General features: G+C 37.3%; 1 protein-coding gene across 1 annotated transcript in view; it reads left to right on the top strand.

Annotated features, from left to right (window-relative positions):
• Positions 1-201: 201 nt before the first annotated feature.
• LOC128696851 (allatostatin-A receptor) overlaps positions 202-21,621 on the top strand; it is a 307,199-nt gene continuing 285,779 nt past the window's right edge. Inside the window, exon 1 of the mRNA XM_070096192.1 lies at positions 202-757. The gene's annotated coding sequence lies outside the window, so the exon portion shown is untranslated. The remainder of the gene's footprint in view (positions 758-21,621) is intronic.

The raw sequence follows: 21,621 nt of genomic DNA, 5'->3' as shown, positions 1-21,621 counted from the left end.
TGGTGCTGGGGACCACTGACGGTGATCCTGGGGACCACTGATGGTGGTGCTGGGGACCACTGATGGCGGTGCTGGAGACAGGTGAGGGGAAGTAGGCTGAGTTGAGGGGAATATTAGGATAGAGGGGATGCCACTGCTGCTCATGCTCCGGCCACTGGTGCCTGCCAGCAGAGCTTGGCACTGTCAGTCTCGACCCAGGGACCAAGCTGGCTGGCCCTGGCACTCTTATCTCCGCTACGCTCGGCACTGCGATGCGCCGAGCAACTCTCCCTACTCCCTCTGTCTGTCTGTCTCCCCTCAGTGCAGGTATAGGTGACCCTTGCTGCCCTGTGAGGCTAGCACTACTCACCTGGTGGGGGGCTAACACGAGACTCGTGTGTGCTGACACGGCCTACCTGAGAGGCAGAAAAAGTGTCTTCCTTGTACGGTCTGTGCAAAACTTTCCAGGTACAATTGCGATGCTAATATACCCGCCAAAGGCTTCTTGGAGTTTCGCTTTTAAAAAGAGTTAATAATTACTAGTCTGTTGCCGTTGAATTTTGCCATCGAGAACGATATATAAAATGTGAGTAGAAGAAATATGACAGAGCTGAAATATACTGTTCCTACGTAGTGATTAAGAATTCTGTCCCTGTACAACAAATGCAGTGTTACAGTATTATCCATGTGATAAACTAGTATTTTGATCTCTGGAAAAAATAAACATTGAAGATTGAACTTTTAACATCATAAACTGTGTTTATCTGGAGACTGTAAGGTAAGACTTGTTTATAATTGTGTATCATATATTGAACTGGGTGTCTTATTTGCATATATCACGTGAGATCCTTAATGCAGTAACACAAGAATGAAGAGAATTCGCTGTAAGGGTTGGATGTAGAAAATTTGAGGTTACATATTCACTGTGATTACTAATTAAACCAGAAAATAAATAAGAGAATGGCGCATTGGCAACATTGTCTTTATTGTTTTAAACCTACCTGCATTACTATTAACCTAAACCAGCTTTCAGTAATAAGTCTACCGCACACTTTTCACGGCATACTAGACAGGCGTATTCTTCTATAATTCTTACACTCTCTCTTGTCACCTTTTACCTTGCACAAGGGAACTATGCTTGCACTCTGAGAATCGTTAGGTACCTTTACGTCTTTCATACATGTATTGAATATATACACCAACGCTCAAAATCTATATTCTTACTCACTTTTAGCATCTCAGTTTTATTCCCGTCTGCCCCTTCTTCTATACACCGTTTCATTCTGCCTGGTGCCTCACGCACCCTCCACACGTTCACCTCTGCTTCTTCGTCACCAGATGTTACTCCTCCCAGCTCATTGCACGAAATTACTGCTTTCTTTTCATTATCAACCTTTAATAACTTTTTAAGAAGTTCCTCCATTTGTCCAATACCTCCTCCTCCCTTCAAACGTTACACCTCTTTAGTTTTTAAATGGCAAGCCCATTTACTCCCCAGATTATGTCTACTTATTACTGTCTCCTCAAACCGCTTTCTTATTCCCAGTAAAATTTACAAATAAAAGCTTTGTCTTTCCTTTTACACTTCGTCACCACTCGTTTAACTTCCCATTTTCTCTACATATAATCTGCCTTACAGTTATAATCTTTTACATACTAAACATTTCTCATATGCAATATTCTCCTTCATTACCACCCAATTTGTGTTATTCAACCAACCGTTCCCTTTCCTACCGTCACCCACCCTCCTACATCCCAACTTTACTGCGCACTCTAGCATGGCAATGTTATATCTTACTGCGCACTCTAGCATGACAATGTTATATCTTACTGCGCACTCTAGCACAGCAATGTTAAATCATACTACACACTCTAGCATGACAATGTTAAATCTTACTGCACACTCTAGCATGACAATGTTAAATCTTACTGCGCACTCTAGCATGACAATGTTAAATCTTACTGCACACTCTAGCATGACAATGTTAAATCTTACTGCACACTCTAGCATGGCAATTTTAAATCTTACTGCTCACTCTAACATGGCAATGTTATATCTTACTGCGCACTCTAGCATGGTAATTTTAAATCTTACTGCGCACTCTAGAATGGCAATGTTATATCTATTTCATACTTCTTCCACTTCCGCCTCATTAACTGTGTTCTGTATAGTCCACATTTCTTCCAATAGTTGCTTATAACCCCCACTAAATGTCACATTTACTTTTCTCTTAAATACTGATGATATACGTCTTGTATTCCATCTACCTTTCACTCTTACTGTGGCTGCTACTGAGTGGTGATCTGACATGTCGCTCCTCCATAAACATGCACATTGCATTATAACTACATTATTACACACTACATTATAACTGGTGTTATTATATATCCTCTCATGATAAAAATTTTTTATCTGTTATCAAACCTCTTTCTCCATACTGTACATAATTCAGTTAGAGGCCTCCTTGATCATTTAACTCCTGGCTCTCCAAGCTTAACACACCACCAACAACAATTTACCCAACTTTAGCATCTAGGTCACCCAAAGAAATTATTTAATTAGGTTCGAAGTTCCCTAAAGATTTGCTTAACACTTCCCAAAATCTCTCCCTCTCCTCTACACTCCGCCTGGAATTTGGGAGGAAATGCCACAAGGACAAGAGCTAAGAAAAAAATTACAAAGCCGTTTTGCAACAGAATAAAATTTCAGATGCAAATCAATTTCAAGCCCCCTGTGTGTGCAACTGTACGTAGTAAACGAAGCCAAGAACTGTAATCAACAATGCACACAATACGTGAAGTGCTGGGTGCTCTTGGTTCAGGGAAAGACGACGAAGCACTGCTCGTGAAGTGCTGGGTGCTCTTAGTTCAGGGAAAGGCGACGAAGCACTGTTCGTGAAGTGCTGGGTGCTCTTGGGTCAGGGAAAGACGACGAAGCACTGCTCGTGAAGTGCTGGGTGCTCTTGGATAAGAAAGGCGAGGAACAGCTGCCGTCTTTCATCGTCTGTTTGAGCTCGGTTAATGATGTCTTTTTACACTATTGAATTTAAAAGCTTACAGCTGTGACACTACATAAGCTACGACCCCTCAAAGATGTTAACAAACCGGTATCTATTTGCTAATAGGTAAACACGCAGCAGGTGTAACGAAACTAACACTGTGGACCTATTCACTCCCAGGTAAACAGAGGTAGCAGGTATAATTAAGGGGATGTTCCCATGCGACTCTTCCTTTCCTAGAAGGAAACCTGAGTCCTTTACCTGGTGAGCAAAACGCTTTACTAATGAGCTGCAGGTCGCCTGAATTATATTCGCAAACCAAGAATGTATTCACCTGGGTACCATTCAACAAATAATTAATGGGAATATAAAATAAAAGCAATTCAACACTGAACACTAATATTTGTTTGCTAAATTATACACCTTCATTATCCACGAAACTGTACATTGGAAAAATAATCAACCGTCTCAGCCAGTTAAAGAATCATGAATTAACCATCTGTGGGAAGTGAAGGAAAATGTACAAATTCTTCGACTTCCTCATTAATTTTTAGAGATAAATTTTTCTTTCTGTTAAACATATGGAATAAATTTTCTCAATAAAAATTAGGCTCATTACACAGTAAAAGAATGTTAGCCATCCAGAGGAATGACGGAGGCTCGATCCTCCGTCCACAAATCACAGACTATTGTTTGACCAGTTAGAGTATTTGTGACGTTTGTTACTAAGCAAAGTTCACTCCTGACATCTACAAGGACATCACATACGCATTCATACCCATAATCCTCGCTTCCTGTCCAGGCGAATATCTTGACATCTTTATTATTCATCCCCTCGAGGAGGATGCCTTGATGCATGTGAAGGGCTTTTGATCCAAGGGAAATAAAATACCCTTCAGTTTCTCAGATTAAAATCGGTTCTCTTCCCAATTCTCGGAAGTTGTAAGATAATTACGGTTTTAGCGCTTTTCCATGAACACAGTTATAATAACACACACACACACACACACACACACACACACAACACACACACACACACAACACAACACATACACACACACACACACACACACACACACACACACACACACACATATATATATATATATATATATATATATATATATATATATATATATATATATATATATATCAAATATTGCCGAACGAATATTACGATTGTTCCTTAAGTTTTAAAGAGAGAACAAAAGGTTATCGTTATAGTTATAATTCATGATGGTTGCGGCTTTGTTATAAAGTCAGACTTTTACGACTTTTAAACTACAGAGGAAACAAATAGTCCGTATTCCAGTTTGACGTCATTTTTCTGCATTAAAGCCTAAACTGATGTTCTGCCCAGACCTCTACTCTACCCAAAGTTAAGCCACAAAGTTATATTGTTTTAATATGTTGTCTGCTGCACTGCTGGTGTGTAGCGCCATTACTGTCTTATATGAGTTTGAGAGCAGATCTCTGTATTGATGGTATTGTATCCCTTCAGTAGGAAGCTGCTTCGATGGTGGTGAAGGATCTTGGGAAGAGGAATGAAATCTAACTCTACTCTTCTTTGGATCATAAGTGATTTCAACTGCTTTCCTATGTGGTGAATGTCCATACAGTCATGACTGCCACTCATTCTTGGCGCTATAATAATGATGATGATGATGATGATAATAATAATAATAATAATAGTAATAATAATAATAATAATAATAATAATAATAATAATAATAATAATAATAATAATAATAATAATAATAATAATAATTTCATAATAAAAGATCTACTGAAATTCTGAAATAGTAATTAGTATGACTTATTTTAAAATTCCTTCGTATTTCACACTTGACTGAGGTCGCCTTGACGCTATGGAGGGTCAGTAGATGTTACCAAGTTATTGACAACATTACTGTGACTGCTGTTACATTGCTCTGGTTGTAACTGTCTCAGGGTCACTTGATCCCCCGTGGAGCATCTTCCACAAGTGGAAGATGATCTACGGGAGCATCTTCCACACGTGGAAGATGCTTCCACACGTATCTTACACGTAGTTTCTTACTTATGATTGCATATATATATAGGTAGTAGGTTGGTAGACAGCAACCGCCCAGGGAGGTACTACCGTCCTGCCAAGTGAGTGCAAAACGAAAGCCTGTAATTGTTTTACATGATGGTAGGATTGCTGGTGTCCTTTTTTCTGTCTCATAAACATGCAAGATTTCAGGTACGTCTTGCTACTTCTACTTACACTTAGGTCACACTACACATACTTGTACAAGCGTATATATACACACACCCCTTTGAGTTTTCTTCTATTTTCTTTCTAGTTCTTGTTCTTGTTTATTTCCTCTTACCTCCATGGGGAAGTGGAATAGAATTCTTCCTCCGTAAGCCATGCGTGTTGTAAGAGGCGACTGAAATGCCGGGAGCAAGGGGCTAGTAACCCCTTCTCCTGTATATATTACTAAATGTAAAAGGAGAAACTTTCGTTTTTCTTTTTGGGCCACCCCACCTCGGTGGGATAATGCCGGTGTGTTGAAAGAAAGAAAGAATATATATATATATATATATATATATATATATATATATATATATATATATATATATATATATATATATATATATATATATATATATATATATATATATATATATATATATATATATATATATATATATATGTGTGTGTGTGTGTGTATGGGAGAATTTCACACTTTCTCGAGAGTCACAAAATGTACAGGAAATACCGGGAATCAAACAATAGCAATATCTTCTCTCCATCATTCAATTCACATTTAAATGCGAATTGACTGATGGAATGTGAATTGAATGAGTTGTCACAATAACAACTTACTATCAAGAGCTTTTATTGTGACAACATTTCCCTCTCTGCAGAGCTTCACGAAGCCTTAATAAAGCTCTACACAGATCGAAGTGGTTTTTCTTTATAAAAAGCTCTTTTATTAATAACATGTATCTTTTTTTTCACTTTTGCTTTCTTCACTCATTATTTTGTCCTGATAAGAGAACAGATGATCTGTGTTCACTTCGTAACCTCATATCATCAATGACTTTCTCTTCTTTATTTACCTGGTGACCTACCTGCCTGCTTCTGCTTCCCCGGTTATTCATATTGATGACTCGTTTATATCATAATCTGTCTTTAAGATGTCACTACCTCGGTCATGTTCTTACAGTGTTCCTTTTCACCGCTGCCCAATATCTCTTTCTCTTTCAGTCGCACACGAGCTCTTCTCTGCCTATTTATATGCAGTAATCTTCCAAATTTACTATTCATGTCATTTGCTTTCTCATACTTCCCAAATCTGCACTCTAATTCTTTTATATCATTTCCAATTCATCTTTCATTAGCTGCATTTTACCTCGTTTCGTAAAATAATAATAATAATAATAATAATAATAATAATAATAATAATAATAATAATAATAATAATAATAATAATAATAATAATAATAATAATAATAATAACCCTCGCTTATTACCTCCTCTAGTTCCTCATTTATAGTCACTGCCTCTTTTTTGCTGCCATTTCTACTAGTCGTCCTTATATTAGTCTTCTCTTCATTAGTGTCCTCAGGTTCTATTATTCTAGTTTACTTCACTCTCTTTTTCCTTTCATTTTACGCTTCTGTTTACCGATCAGTCATAACTAAATCCTTGGTCTCACACATGCCCCGATTTATTTGTTTTTGTCAATTTCATATTCCAGTTCCAGAGATTACAATGTCAAGCACTTTGACAATAAATCACCTCAGTATATTTCGTTTATCCGACAAAAACCAGACAAATCTCTAGTAATTGTGATTCTGATTGCGTGTGTGTGTTTGAGTGTGTGTGTACTCCCCTAATTGTGGTTGCAGGGGTCGATTTATAGCTGCTGGACCCACCTCTTCGCTGGTCGCTACTAGGTCCACTCTCTCCTTGCTCCATGAGTTTTTCATGTCTCTTCTTAAAGTTAGGTTTGAATCCTGATTTCATACATCACTCTCCAGACTATTCCACTTCCTGACAACTCTATGACTGAAGTGTGTGTGTGTGTGTGTGTGTGTGTGTGTGTGTGTGTGTGTGTGTGTGCTTTGAATAACAATTTTTTTCCACTTTTTGTACATAGCTTTTTAAAGGCTTGCCTTGATTCAAGTGATGGGTTTTTGATCCAAGGAGTGGTTGTCCTCCTCCCTCTCTTTGGATCGAACATGATTACCTCCCATTCCCCAGGTACCGTATAACCCGCTGTGTTTTTTTTGTGTTTCCTAATAAATATATAGCGAAAGAAACTTTGATTTTTTTCTGGGTTTTCCATGATATTTACAGATCTGCACCGCGGGTTCAAATCCCGCCCGTGGTATGGCTTGTTTACAATCATGTCATTACGATTTCGTGAGTCCTGCACTGAGTTCACTGTTTCCAGCCACGGTCGCACTAAACCCCGTCTCGTACCATAGAGTCAACTACACGAGGAGTCAGTGGGAGGAGTCAGTGGGAGGAGTCAGTGGGAGAAGATATCTGTAACTAATAATGACTTGAAGCTCTACTCAGAGCAAAACATGATAATGACCTGTTTACATTGTACATGTAGAAATAAACATTAGTATTATTATTAGTAATAGTAGCAGTAGTAGTAGCAGCATAATTTTTATTATTATTATTATTATTATTATTATTATTATTATTATTATTATTATTATTATTATTATTATTATTATTATTATTATTATTATTATTATTATTATAGCCAAACGTTCTATGTGATAAAATTTGTTTCTGTACCATATAACATTCTTGTCATGCTAGCCGGCAGTACCTGCCATGCAACAAGAAATGGCCACACTATCACATGGTGAATAGTAATGCTAGTAATATGATAAAATTTATTTTGTAAATGTACATAAACATAACTACGACTGGCTTAAGAAACTGGTTATACGCATTTCATATACCCTCAGACGTGTGTATATGTAAGTATATATACCACGCGAGGTGTCCACTTCTCATGGTATAAACACGGAGAGGTGTGCATCTCTGAAATCAAGGAACAAGTGAAGGGCCCGATTAAGGCATGGGCTTTAGGGGCTGCAACCCAGAGGCCTCCACCAGCTGGAAGGCTTCCAGAGGCTGCAGCCCAGGGGCCTCCACCAGCTGGAAGGCTTCCAGAGGCTGCAGCCTAGGGGCCTCCACCAGCTGGAAGGCTTCCAGAGGCTGCAGGCCAGGGGCCTCCACCAGCTGGAGGACCTCCAGGGGCTGCAGCCCAGAGGCCTCCACCAGCTGGAAGGTTTCCAGGGGCTGCAGCCCAGGGGCCTCCACCAGCTGGAAGGTTTCCAGGGGCTGCAGCCCAGAGGCCTCCACCAGCTGGAAGGTTTCCAGGGGCTGCAGCCCAGGGACGTCCACCAGCTGGAGGACCATCAGAGGCTGCAGCCCAGGGACGTCCACCAGCTGGAGGACCATCAGAGGCTGCAGCCCAGGGGCCTCCACCAGCTGGAGGGCCTCCACCAGCTGGAGGGCTTCCAGAAATGTTTTCAACAACTTACAATTTAATTATGTTTTGGAGAAACTTGTTTCCAAGAAATTACGCAAAGTAAATGTTTGAATTTTAATTGTGGTTAGCCGTGTCAAAATATTTTTAATATTTCTTTAGCTTTTTTCCTTTCGAAAATATTAGTGGGGGCCTGACAGTACCTGTAGCCCAGGGGCCTACAAAATCCGGCTCTGAACACGGGAAGCTTGAACCATGTCTAGTGAGTCCTAAAACTTATATCCGGGGCCATGTTTTCAAACCTCACCCGTTCCTTTTGTTTGCAAATATATTATTATGATTTCGTGACCCATGAATGTCTGAATGTTTATAGACAGAGAGATGTGTATCTCCCATTGTAAATATGCTGATACGTGTGTATTTCTCAGTAAAAATATACACTGATAGACATGTATCAGTGTATATACACTGAGAGTTCATTTAATTAAAGTATTGATGACTGGTGGGTGAGTAGGCGGCATACAGCCTTAATAACCAATGCGTAGTTGATTGGTTTTAAACCAAATTAACCTGTCATTTAGTCTGAGAACAGAGGCCTGGTCATGGACCGGTCCGCGGGGGCGTTGGCCCCTGAAACTCCCTCCAGGTAGACTCCCTCCAGGTAGACTCCCTCCAGGTTGACAGATAAAAAAAAATCCTCCAATTACGTAAAGCTACGGTCTCTTATACATAATATATAATTAAATGTGAGGAAATTAACACACTAGTAATGTAAAACGAAGCGTCGTGGAGAACACCTATTTTCTTTTATTATCGTCGGCGCCACGATAAAATGAGAATAAAATCAAACTAAATCCTTCAATTCAAAGAGAAACTACTAGCGAGCACAAATTCAGTATATTAAAATAGGAAAATGGCTTTCAAGGGGAGAGACTGAAAGACGTCCAGCAGAGATGCTCGTTAGAGACCAAGTCAAAATTGTCTCCACTCTGTGTGACGCAAAAAGATTCCGTAGATGTCAAGAAAAAAAAAATGTCAGAGGTCAAAGAAATTATGATGATTGGCAGGACAAAATTTCACTTGGGTTATGAATCATGAAGGAAAAAAAAGTTGGGTGTTAAATATAATTACCAGGAGAAGAGAAGAGAAATTATTATATATCAGAAGAAAATAATAGATAAAATTGAGGATGACGATATTGAAATTAAAGGTGAAAAATAGGAAGTTGACATCACACAAAAATGACACAAAAGAAGAATAAAAACATAAGAAAAAAAAAGTCGTAAAAAAATACTCAAAACTCGTGGTAAAAAAAAAAAATCAATGAGAACTCAGGGGAAAGAGATGAGGGGAAGGGCACACTAGACGACAAATAGCTAGGCGGTATGGAAGAGGAGAAAAAAATGAGAGGTCATGGCTGTGAAATTTTCGTGTTGTGGTGCATGCAATGATGATGTTAGCGACGGCGTGTCTAGCTGACCTGACCCACCAAGAAAAGATTTCCCACTGCGGATGGTCCAGTGCCAGCAGGTGGGGGTTTTTACAGGTTGCTCACCAGTGTAAGGCAGGAAGGACGTGAGGACCCACCGCTCGCATTTTATATATATTTTTCCTCTTGAAGTGTGGCACTTGAGGTATAGTGAAGGACTCTCCTGGGAAGGTTTACAATTTTCGCGTCTTGCTTCCCGTCACACCTGATGGATACACATCTTCCAAAATATATTAAAAAATGATGAAGGTAATAATAATAATAATAATAATAATACATCATTAATAGTAGTAGCAATTATCATTATTATTATTATTACTGTATTATCATTATTATTATTATTATTATTATTATTATTATTATAATTATTATTATTATTATTACTATTATTATTATTATTATTATTATTATTATTATTATTATTATTATTATTATTATTATTATTATTATTACTATTATTATTATTATTATTATTATTATTATTATTATTATTATTATTATTATTATTATTACTATTATTATTATTATTATTATTATTATTATTATTATTATTATTATTATTATTATTATTATTATTATTATTATTACTATTATTATTATTATTATTATTATTATTATTATTATTATTATTATTATTGCTGTATTATTATTATTATTATTATTATTATTATTATTGCTGTATTATTATTATTATTATTATTATTATTATTATTATTATTATTATTATTATTATTATTATTATTATTATTATAGAAAGAAGAAGAAGGAAGTTATATTGAAGTTCACAATGTTTATACCTTAAATTATAACAAGTGGAAGCGAAATTAGTTAGGTATAAAAAATGTGAAAGTCTTTAAATATTTAAGTTATATTCATCTATCTACCTATCTATCTATACTTCAAAATAACAAGTAGTATATATATATATATATATATATATATATATATATATATATATATATATATATATATATATATATATATATATATATATATTTTTTTTTATTTTTTTTTTTTTTATCACACTGGCCGATTCCCACCAAGGCAGGGTGGCCCGAAAAAGAAAAACTTTCACCATCATTCACTCCATCACTGTCTTGCCAGAAGGGTGCTTTACACTACAGTTTTTAAACTGCAACATTTACTCCCCTCCTTCAGAGTGCAGGCACTGTACTTCCCATCTCCAGGACTCAAGTCCGGCCTGCCGGTTTCCCTGAACCCCTTCATAAATGCTACTTTGCTCACACTCCAACAGCACGTCAAGTATTAAAAACCATTTGTCTCCATTCACTCCTATCAAACACGCTCACGCATGCCTGCTGGAAGTCCAAGCCCCTCGCACACAAAACCTCCTTTACCCCCTCCCTCCAACCTTTCCTAGGCCGACCCCAACCCCGCCTTCCTTCCACTACAGACTGATACACTCTTGAAGTCATTCTGTTTCGCTCCATTCTCTCTACATGTCCGAACCACCTCAACAACCCTTCCTCAGCCCTCTGGACAACAGTTTTCAGTTTTGGTAATCCCGCACCTCCTCCTCCTCCTATATATATAAATATAAATATATATATATATATATATAATATATATATAAATATATATATATATATATAATATATATATATAAATATAAATATATATATATAATATATATTAATATATATTTTTTTTTTTTTGAACAAGTCGGCCGTCTCCCACCGAGGCAGGGTGACCCCAAAAAAAGAAAGAAAATCCCCAAAAAGAAAATACTTTCATCATCATTCAACACTTTCACCACACTCACACATTATCACTGCTTTTGCAGAGGTGCTCAGAATATAACAGTTTAGAAGCATATACGTATAGAGATACACAACATATCCCTCCAAACTGCCAATATCCCAAACCCCTCCTTTAAAGTGCAGGCATTGTACTTCCCATTTCCAGGACTCAAGTCCGACTATATGAAAATAACCGGTTTCCCTGAATCCCTTCACTAAATATTACCCTGCTCACACTCCAACAGATCGTCAGGTCCCAAGTATCATTCGTCTCCATTCACTCCTATCTAACACGCTCATGCACGCTTGCTGGAAGTCCAAGCCCCTCACCCACAAAACCTCCTTTATATATATATATATATATATATATATATATATATATATATATATATATATATATATATATATATATATATATATATATATATATATATATATATATATATATATATATATATATATATATATATATATATATATATATATATATATATATATATATATATCGTACCGAATATGTAAAACTGGTCAATTAGCAAGAACTCATTTAAAATTAAGTCCTTTCTAAAATTTACTCTTATACGTTTAAAGATATATTTTTTCATTAATGTTGATGTAAAAATTTATAATTTTGCACCAAAAGGAACTTAGAAAACTTACCTAACCTTATTACAACAAGCTCAATTTATTTTAACCTAACCGAACTAAATATATTTTAGATTTGTTTACAATAATTTAATACTAAACAAACACAGTGAAATATATTTTTTTCGTTAGGTTCAGAATGATTTTGGCGAAATTATTGCATACACAAATTTTCACTTGTCTTATATGGCAAGATGAGCCTTGCTATTTAAGCCAAGATCGCAAGTTCTGCCTATTCGGCACGACATATATATATATATATATATATATATATATATATATATATATATATATATATATATATATATATATATATATATATATATATATATATATGAACATCAAAATGGTATACAATACCGACAGGTTGGTAGGAAAGACATAGGCAACAGTTAGGCAACTTTATTCCGAAACGTTTCGCCTACACAGTAGGCTTCTTCAGTCGAATACAGAAAGTAGACAGGAACAGTAGAGATGTGAAGACGATGTAATCAGTCCATCACCCTTGAAGTCGTAGAATTTTGAGGTTGTCAGTCCCTCTGCCTGAAGAAGTTCAGTTCCAGATAGTTCCGGACTATGGAACTGAACTTCTCCAGGCTGAGGGACTGACAACCTCAAAATTCTACGACTTCAAGGGTGATGGACTGATTACATCGTCTTCACATCTCTACTGTTCCTGCCTACTTTCTGTATTCGACTGAAGAAGCCTACTGTGTAGGCGAAACGTTTCGGAATATATATATACACTCTCAGGGGCAGACTAATGGTGAGAAATATATCCTGTTATCAACTGTTGTATAAAAGTTCTGCTGTAATTTACACATTACTGTATTACTCAAATATATTTTTTCGTAAACTTTTATTTTGACGGGAGTTATTCTTTTTATGCGCAATTTAAAATGTTATTTTAATTTTATTTTTTTCTTAAAAACTATCACTGGGAGAAGGTTTGCCAGAAATAAACACTAAAAAAAAAAAACAGTTTCGGGTTTTATTTAAATTGTGTGATTTATTTTAGAATGTGTGGTTTTTTGTCCCCCTCTCAGTTTATACGTTTCAGGTTTTTTTTTCTATTGTTTTGTCTTTCTCTGTTATCCAGTCTCTCTGTCCCTGTCTCCCTCTCTTCTGTGCTTTTTTTCTCTCTCTCTTTATACTTATTGAAACACTCCTGTTTGTCTTTATCTGTTTTAGTTTCCGTCAGTGATTCTATGTTTCTGTGAGTCTGGCTTCTTTTCTATATATGTAAGGGAGGACCTTGTCAAACTGGCAGGGTGTTGACCAGTGGGTTGATCTCAAGCCAAGTAATTGCAATTTCAACTTCAATTCTTCGTTGCTCCCTTACCACACTGTTGCTCCCTTACCACATTGTTGCTCCCTTACCACACTGTTGCTCCCTTACCACACTGTTGCTCCCTTACCACACTGTTGCTCCCTTACCACATTGTTGCTCCCTTACCACACTGTTGCTCCCTTACCACACTGTTGCTCCCTTACCACACTGTTGCTCCCTTACCACACTGTTGCTCCCTTACCACACTGTTGCTCCCTTACCACACTGTTGCTCCCTTACCACACTGTTGCTCCCTTACCACACTGTTGCTCCCTTACCACACTGTTTCTCCCTTACCACATTGTTGCTCCCTTACCACACTGTTGCTCCCTTACCACACTGTTGCTCCCTTACCACATTATTGCTCCCTTACCACACTGTTGCTCCCTTACCACATTGTTGCTCCCTTACCACACTGTTGCTCCCTTACCACACTGTTGCTCCCTTACCACACTGTTGCTCCCTTACCACACTGTTGCTCCCTTACCACACTGTTGCTCCCTTACCACACTGTTGCTCCCTTACCACACTGTTGCTCCCTTACCACACTGTTGCTCCCTTACCACATTGTTGCTCCCTTACCACACTGTTGCTCCCTTACCACACTGTTGCTCCCTTACCACATTGTTGCTCCCTTACCACACTGTTGCTCCCTTACCACACTGTTGCTCCCTTACCACATTATTGCTCCCTTACCACACTGTTGCTCCCTTACCACATTGTTGCTCCCTTACCACACTGTTGCTCCCTTACCACACTGTTGCTCCCTTACCACACTGTTGCTCCCTTACCACACTGTTGCTCCCTTACCACATTGTTGCTCCCTTACCACACTGTTGCTCCTTTACCACACTGTTGCTCCCTTACCACACTGTTGCTCCCTTACCACACTGTTGCTCCCTTACCACACTGTTGCTCCCTTACCACACTGTTGCTCCCTTACCACACTGTTGCTCCCTTACCACACTGTTGCTCCCTTACCACACTGTTGCTCCCTTACCACACTGTTGCTCCCTTACCACATTGTTGCTCCCTTACCACACTGTTGCTCTCTTACCACATTGTTGCTCCCTTACCACACTGTTGCTCCCTTACCACATTGTTGCTCCCTTACCACACTGTTGCTCCCTTACCACACTGTTGCTCCCTTACCACATTGTTGCTCCCTTACCACACTGTTGCTCCCTTACCACACTGTTGCTCCCTTACCACATTGTTGCTCCCTTACCACACTGTTGCTCCCTTACCACACTGTTGCTCCCTTACCACATTGTTGCTCCCTTACCACACTGTTGCTCCCTTACCACACTGTTGCTCCCTCCTCTACAACCATTCATTTCAAAGCAACTTTTACACGACACAGTCAGTAACTTCGTTGTAAGCTTCACAACTGTAGGTAATTCTCACTCAGCGGATATTGGCAGCAGTGACGACTAGGCAAGTCATCCTGTCAGAGCACAAATGTCACAATACTGTGGCTGCAGCAATTTACAACTAACTTACAAATTACAGATAATAGATGATGTTTCGGCCCTTCCCGGAACCAAACGATGTCTGCTTTTGTTTCCAAATTGTAGATTAGCTTGACAAAGCTCATGGAGAGCGAAACGTTGTCAAATAAAATGTCGCATTAATTGTAGGTAATTCAACCAACATTATTACACGTAAGTCTCCATTATTATTTCTCGTAAGTCTTATTGTTTATCAAATTTCTCTGCAAGATAAATATATATTCTTAACCATCGAGTTTCTGAATATTTTATGGAACAAAATTTAAATGAAAGGATAAATTTTCTGAGAAATGAAATTTTGGGTGAATTTGAGTATATGGTCTTATGCATATTAATGGTAAAAACTAATCTTAGTCTGCGGAAAAAAAAATCTGGAATTTATTTTATTACTGTAAATTTTAAAGAAGTTGTGAATTATTTTTTAAACATTTTTTTTTTTTTTTTGATGGGTAGTGCCTTGATGAGAGTGAAGCGGCTCTTGATCTTAGGAATTAGAGTTGCCCTATCATTCCTGGGATCAAATCTGATTGCCACCCTTTCCCTTAGGTGCTTTATGACCCTTAGGGGTTTAGCGCATCCCTGTGAATGCATTTATATCCATAACAATGTCATCTTTTTATTATATGTAAGTTACTTATTAAATATAATTTTTGTCAGTGATTTATTTTATATTTTAATCAAACAATTCAGGTATTTTGTATTAATTATCGATTACATTATCTCTGGAGTAGTCACTAATTACATTTTAAGCTTCACACTACAACAGCCACTGTCATAACCACTGCCATAACTACTGCCATAACTACTGCCATAACCACTGCCATAACCACTGCCATAACCATAGTAACAACCACTGCCATAACCATAGCAACAACCACTGAGATAACCACTGCCATAATCACTGCCATAACCATAGTAACAACCACTGCAATAACAATAGTAACAACCACTGCTATAACCACAGTAACAAACACTGCCATAACCATAGTAACAACAACTTCCATAACCACAGTAACAACCACTGCCATAACTACGGTAATAACCACTGCCATAACCACAGTAACAACCACTGCCATAACCAATGCCATAACCATAGTAACAACCACTGCCATAACCACAGTAACAACCATTGCCATAACCACGGTAATAACCACTGCCATAACCACAGTAATAACCACTGCCATAACCACAGTGACAACTATTGCCATAACCACAGTAATAACCACTGCCATAACCACAATAATAACCAATGAAATAACCACAGTAACAACCATTGCCATAACCACAGTAACAACCACTGCCATAACCATAGCAACAACCGCTACAACAATCACTATAGCAACCACTGAAACAAACTCCACACACCTCAATGCTGGCAATTTTTGCACCACAAGCAACTACTACTAACAACTACCACCAAGAACCTCCTCAAACAATTACTACAAACTACCACTGCAAGCAACAACAAGCAACTACTGCAAACAGCCTCTGCAAACAACTGCTACAAACACTCTTTACGAGCATCATGGTGACACAAGCAGAACTATCATTCCCGCGACACACACGGCTGTCCAGCACACCACCATGGGACAGGCTGGACCACGGAAGTCACTTGCATCATCGTGGTGTAGAGAATTAGCAGATCCGGACACCAACTTAACTCATTAGTTGCAGAGACGAAATTTCGTGAGTGTGATATCAAATTTGCATATTGGAAGTTTTCATTTCGTTGGTGAAAAATGGAAATTTTAAACCTTGTTTTTCTGCATCATTCGATATCCTAAAATTGAACTCTTTCGGGATTTCTGTGTTATTTAAGATGCGACTCGACAATGGTTTAAGACTGAGCGAAACGTCGTCAGAGGGTTTCTCTCCTAAGTGCGGGTTTTTTGGTGAATTTTTGTGGCATTTATGGTGAATTATAATGACATTATGGTGAATTATTGTGACAGTATTGTGACATTTTAATCTATGTTCTCTAATTACAGCGGGTTTGTTTAATCATGATCTTGAACAACGGCACCAACACCTCCTGTTGACCAGCCTGTTGTCACAGCCTCTCTGTTGACGTTTAGTTACGTTAATCTCAGTGATAAACTGCAAAATTTTCCTCTTGATAATTTCCCAAGAAGCTGTAATACTGATCACTGTAATTGATGATAATGATATATTCACCAGTAAACACTAATTCATAACAATGTTATCGAAGATGATGTTAATAATATCGTCAACATCAGTTCTTGAACATTCAATGTTCAAACATTACACCAATGTTAAAAATGACATCACTATAATATTAATTAATTCTTATTTATTATACGATATTTTAAACCATCAGTTGTGAAGTTTATATATATATATATATATATATATATATATATATATATATATATATATATATATATATATATATATATATATATATATTATTTTATTATCACACTGGCCGATTCCCACCAAGGCAGGGTGGCCCGAAAAAGAAAAACTTTCACCATCATTCACTCCATCACTGTCTTGCCAGAAGGGTGCTTTACACTACAGTTTTTAAACTGCAACATTAACACCCCTCCTTCAGAGTGCAGGCACTGTACTTCCCATCTCCAGGACTCAAGTCCGGCCTGCCGGTTTCCCTGAACCCCTTCATAAATGTTACTTTGCTCACACTCCAACAGCACGTCAAGTATTAAAAACCATTTGTCTCCATTCACTCCTATCAAACACGCTCACGCATGCCTGCTGGAAGCCCAAGCCCCTCGCACACAAAACCTCCTTTACCCCCTCCCTCCAACCTTTCCTAGGCCGACCCCTACCCCGCCTTCCTTCCACTACAGACTGATACACTCTTGAAGTCATTCTGTTTCGCTCCATTCTCTCCACATGTCCGAACCACCTCAACAACCCTTCCTCAGCCCTCTGGACAACAGTTTTGGCAATCCCGCACCTCCTCCTAACTTCCAAACTACGAATTCTCTGCATTATATTCACACCACACATTGCCCTCAGACATGACATCTCCACTTCCTCCAGCCTTCTCCTCGCTGCAACATTCATCACCCACGCTTCACACCCATATAAGAGTGTTGGTAAAACTATACTCTCATACATTCCCCTCTTTGCCTCCAAGAACAAAGTTCTTTGTCTCCACAGACTCCTAAGTGTACCACTCACCCTTTTCCCCTCATCAATTCTATGATTCACTTCATCTTTCATATATATATATATATATATATATATATATATATATATATATATATATATATATATATATATATATATATATATATATATATATATATATATGTATATATATATATATATATAGTTGTTTGCATATATATATATATATATATATATATATATATATATATATATATATATATATATATATATATATATATATATATATATATATATATATATATATATATATATATATATATATATATATATATATATATATATATATATATATTGTAATGTTGCAGTTTAAAAACTGTAGTGTAAAGCACCCTTCTGGCAAGACAGTGATGGAGTGAATGATGGTAAAAGTTTTTCTTTTTCGGGCCACCCTGCCTTGGTGGGAATCAGCCAGTGTGATAATAAAATATATATATATATATATATATATATATATATATATATATATATATATATATATATATATATATATATATATATATATATATATATATATATATTCTGTATAGATACACCGAGAATTTTGTCTCATGTAATATAATCTTTGGTAAGTGTGTATCCCTTAGTGCAGTTATATATACATAGACAGCTGTATATACGCTCGGGGTGGATGTGAAAGGCTTTGGTCAGCAGTTAATGTTAGTGGTTCATCAGAGTAAACAATTCCACATTGTATGGTGTCTCCATTAATGAAACATCAGCTACATGGGAGAAGATCGGAGATACCTGGAGAGGAATGACGTGTGGGGGAATGGGCGTTTTGATAGCGGGGGAAGTTGTAGGGGTATGGGTTTTGGAGAGCAGTGGGAGTGAACAGAGAGGGAGTGGGGAAAGATTAACAAAGTGTTTATAATGGAAGATACATATGTGTCTAGCCAAAGTGTTGGTAACTCGAGATATATATGTCTAGCCAAAGTGTGGGTAACTCGAGATATATATGTCTAGCCAAAGTGTGGGTAACTCGAGATACATATGTCTAGCCAAAGTGTGGGTAACTCGAGATATATATGTCTAGCCAAAGTGTGGGTAACTCGAGATAGGTACATATGTGTCAGGCCAATGGGATCCATTTGCAGGCCGTGACCATACAATACAAATCCATTAAAATGCACCGGCAGCAATCTTTCAACGTGATTCCATTTTACAGGGTGCTGATTGGCGCTCTCTGAATTCCATTTTTTCCCCCATTAATTTTTTAATCCTGGCGGCTGTTTTCGATCTGTAAATTTTTCCTGTGATATTAATATCTTGCTGATTGATCTTTTGAGCTCATACGTCACTCAATTTATTTGGATTGGGAGTTTTCAAATGATTATATATACAACTGTATGTCCAAGGATCAAGGTTAAACCCCTAGCTCTGCTGGGTGCTTGATTCTTGTTTGTAGGATTGAGAGGTCCTGTGAGTTAGTGTCATGTGAATTTCGCTCACCATGAGGAGAGCCAAAACGACATGGGTTCGAGTCCTCGGCCAGTCGCAGTGTTGTTATTGATTAAATACCACTCGTTCGTGGTTACATAATATAAATATATATATATATATATATATATATATATATATATATATATATATATATATATATATATATATATATATATATATATATATATATATATATATATATATATATATATATATATATATATATATATATATATATATATATATATATATATATCAGAGGCCATGAAGCGTATCGAAAACTTATCAAAGGCAGAAGTAGCACTCTCTGTTACCACCTGAGCGCCAGTGTCAGATCCAGTCCTGAGAACTCTCAGTCGTGAATTATTGTTTATTCAGTTGATGAATATCACTTGGAAGAAAAGAATGCAAAATAGAACTATCAATTTATGATTACACTAGTGCAATTATGTGATTCCTTTATCCTTAATTTTTCAGTCAGCCCCTTCAATGAGCTGCTTACAATCGTCTCGTTACGATTCACGAGTCATTGAGTATGATGAATTTACTGTTTAAGTGAATGTGAGGTTATGAAGGAGGACTGGATGGACCAAGAAGATATAATAACGAATTATTTACTCAGTTTAACACACGAAAGCCAAACAGTGTGGCATATTTCCCATGGGGTCCCATCCACCACAGAAAACTAACGTCCAATTTCTGAGTTACTGCAGAGTGAACAGGGGTAACTGGTTTAAGTAGATTTGCCTAAACTTGTAGCATGACTGTAAGGAAGCAGGAGTAAACTTGTAGACTGACTGTGAGGAGCTAGAAATAGACTTGTAGTTTGATTGTGAGAAACCAGAAATAGACTTGTAGTCTGACTGTGAGGAACCAGAAATAGACTTGTAGTCTGACTGTGAGGAACCAGAAATAGACTTGTAGTTTGACTGTGAGGAAGCATGAGTATAATATTAGACTGACTGTGAAGGTTCAGATGTGGCTTCGGTCGTGAAGAATGAAACATGAGATGTGAAGGAGAATGCTTGTTAAGGGAGACGTAAAACATGAGACCTCAAGACTGAAGGCCAAGGGAAAGACACTTAAGAGTAACTGCAAGAGGAAGAGAAGAGAATAAGAGGGGAGAAACGAATGAGATAATAAGGGGGAAAACAAGGAGTTAACAAATAATACATAAGAAAGATTAGTGGAAGATAATGTTAGCAAGGAATTAGCTCAGGCATTAAATCGAAAGATCAGGCAACGAATCGAACATGCCGGCAATAAATCAAAGATGCCGGCAATAAATCGAAGATGCGCGGCCTATAAATCGATATTGCAGGCAATAAATCGAGAGCGCAAGCAATAAAAATCTCTTTTCATGGTCCATTTAGATACAATCGACGTGATGAACACAAGATCTGAAGATTTGTGAGAGGACTTCAGACAAAAGATCGAATAGATGAGAGCTAAAATTCTCAGTATTTTCATTTCAGATGGTCTTCCAAGGCACACAACAGGGAACGAGTGATTTAAGGGAACACAAGACCAGTAACTTCTTGAATTCTCTAAGTGATTTTTTCCCATGACATAATGAGTTATTTACGTACCTAACATTCTTTGCATTAATAACATTCATTCGTAACAATGTCGAGAGATATAATTGGAGTATAACTGGAGAGGGTTTCGGGGGGTGAATGCCCCCGCAGCCCGGTCTGAGACCAGTCCTGAATCATGATCATTTATTTTGCCAAATATTTTACCTGCCACATGTTTAACTATGGTAATGTGATGATGTTTAGTCTGTAAATGTTTAC

Source organism: Cherax quadricarinatus, chromosome 52 (assembly GCF_038502225.1).
Source record: "Cherax quadricarinatus isolate ZL_2023a chromosome 52, ASM3850222v1, whole genome shotgun sequence".
In the NCBI taxonomy this organism is placed as follows: Eukaryota; Metazoa; Arthropoda; class Malacostraca; order Decapoda; family Parastacidae; genus Cherax; species Cherax quadricarinatus.
Note: the sequence above shows the minus strand (reverse complement) of the source record. Positions and strands in the feature narration are given on the sequence as shown.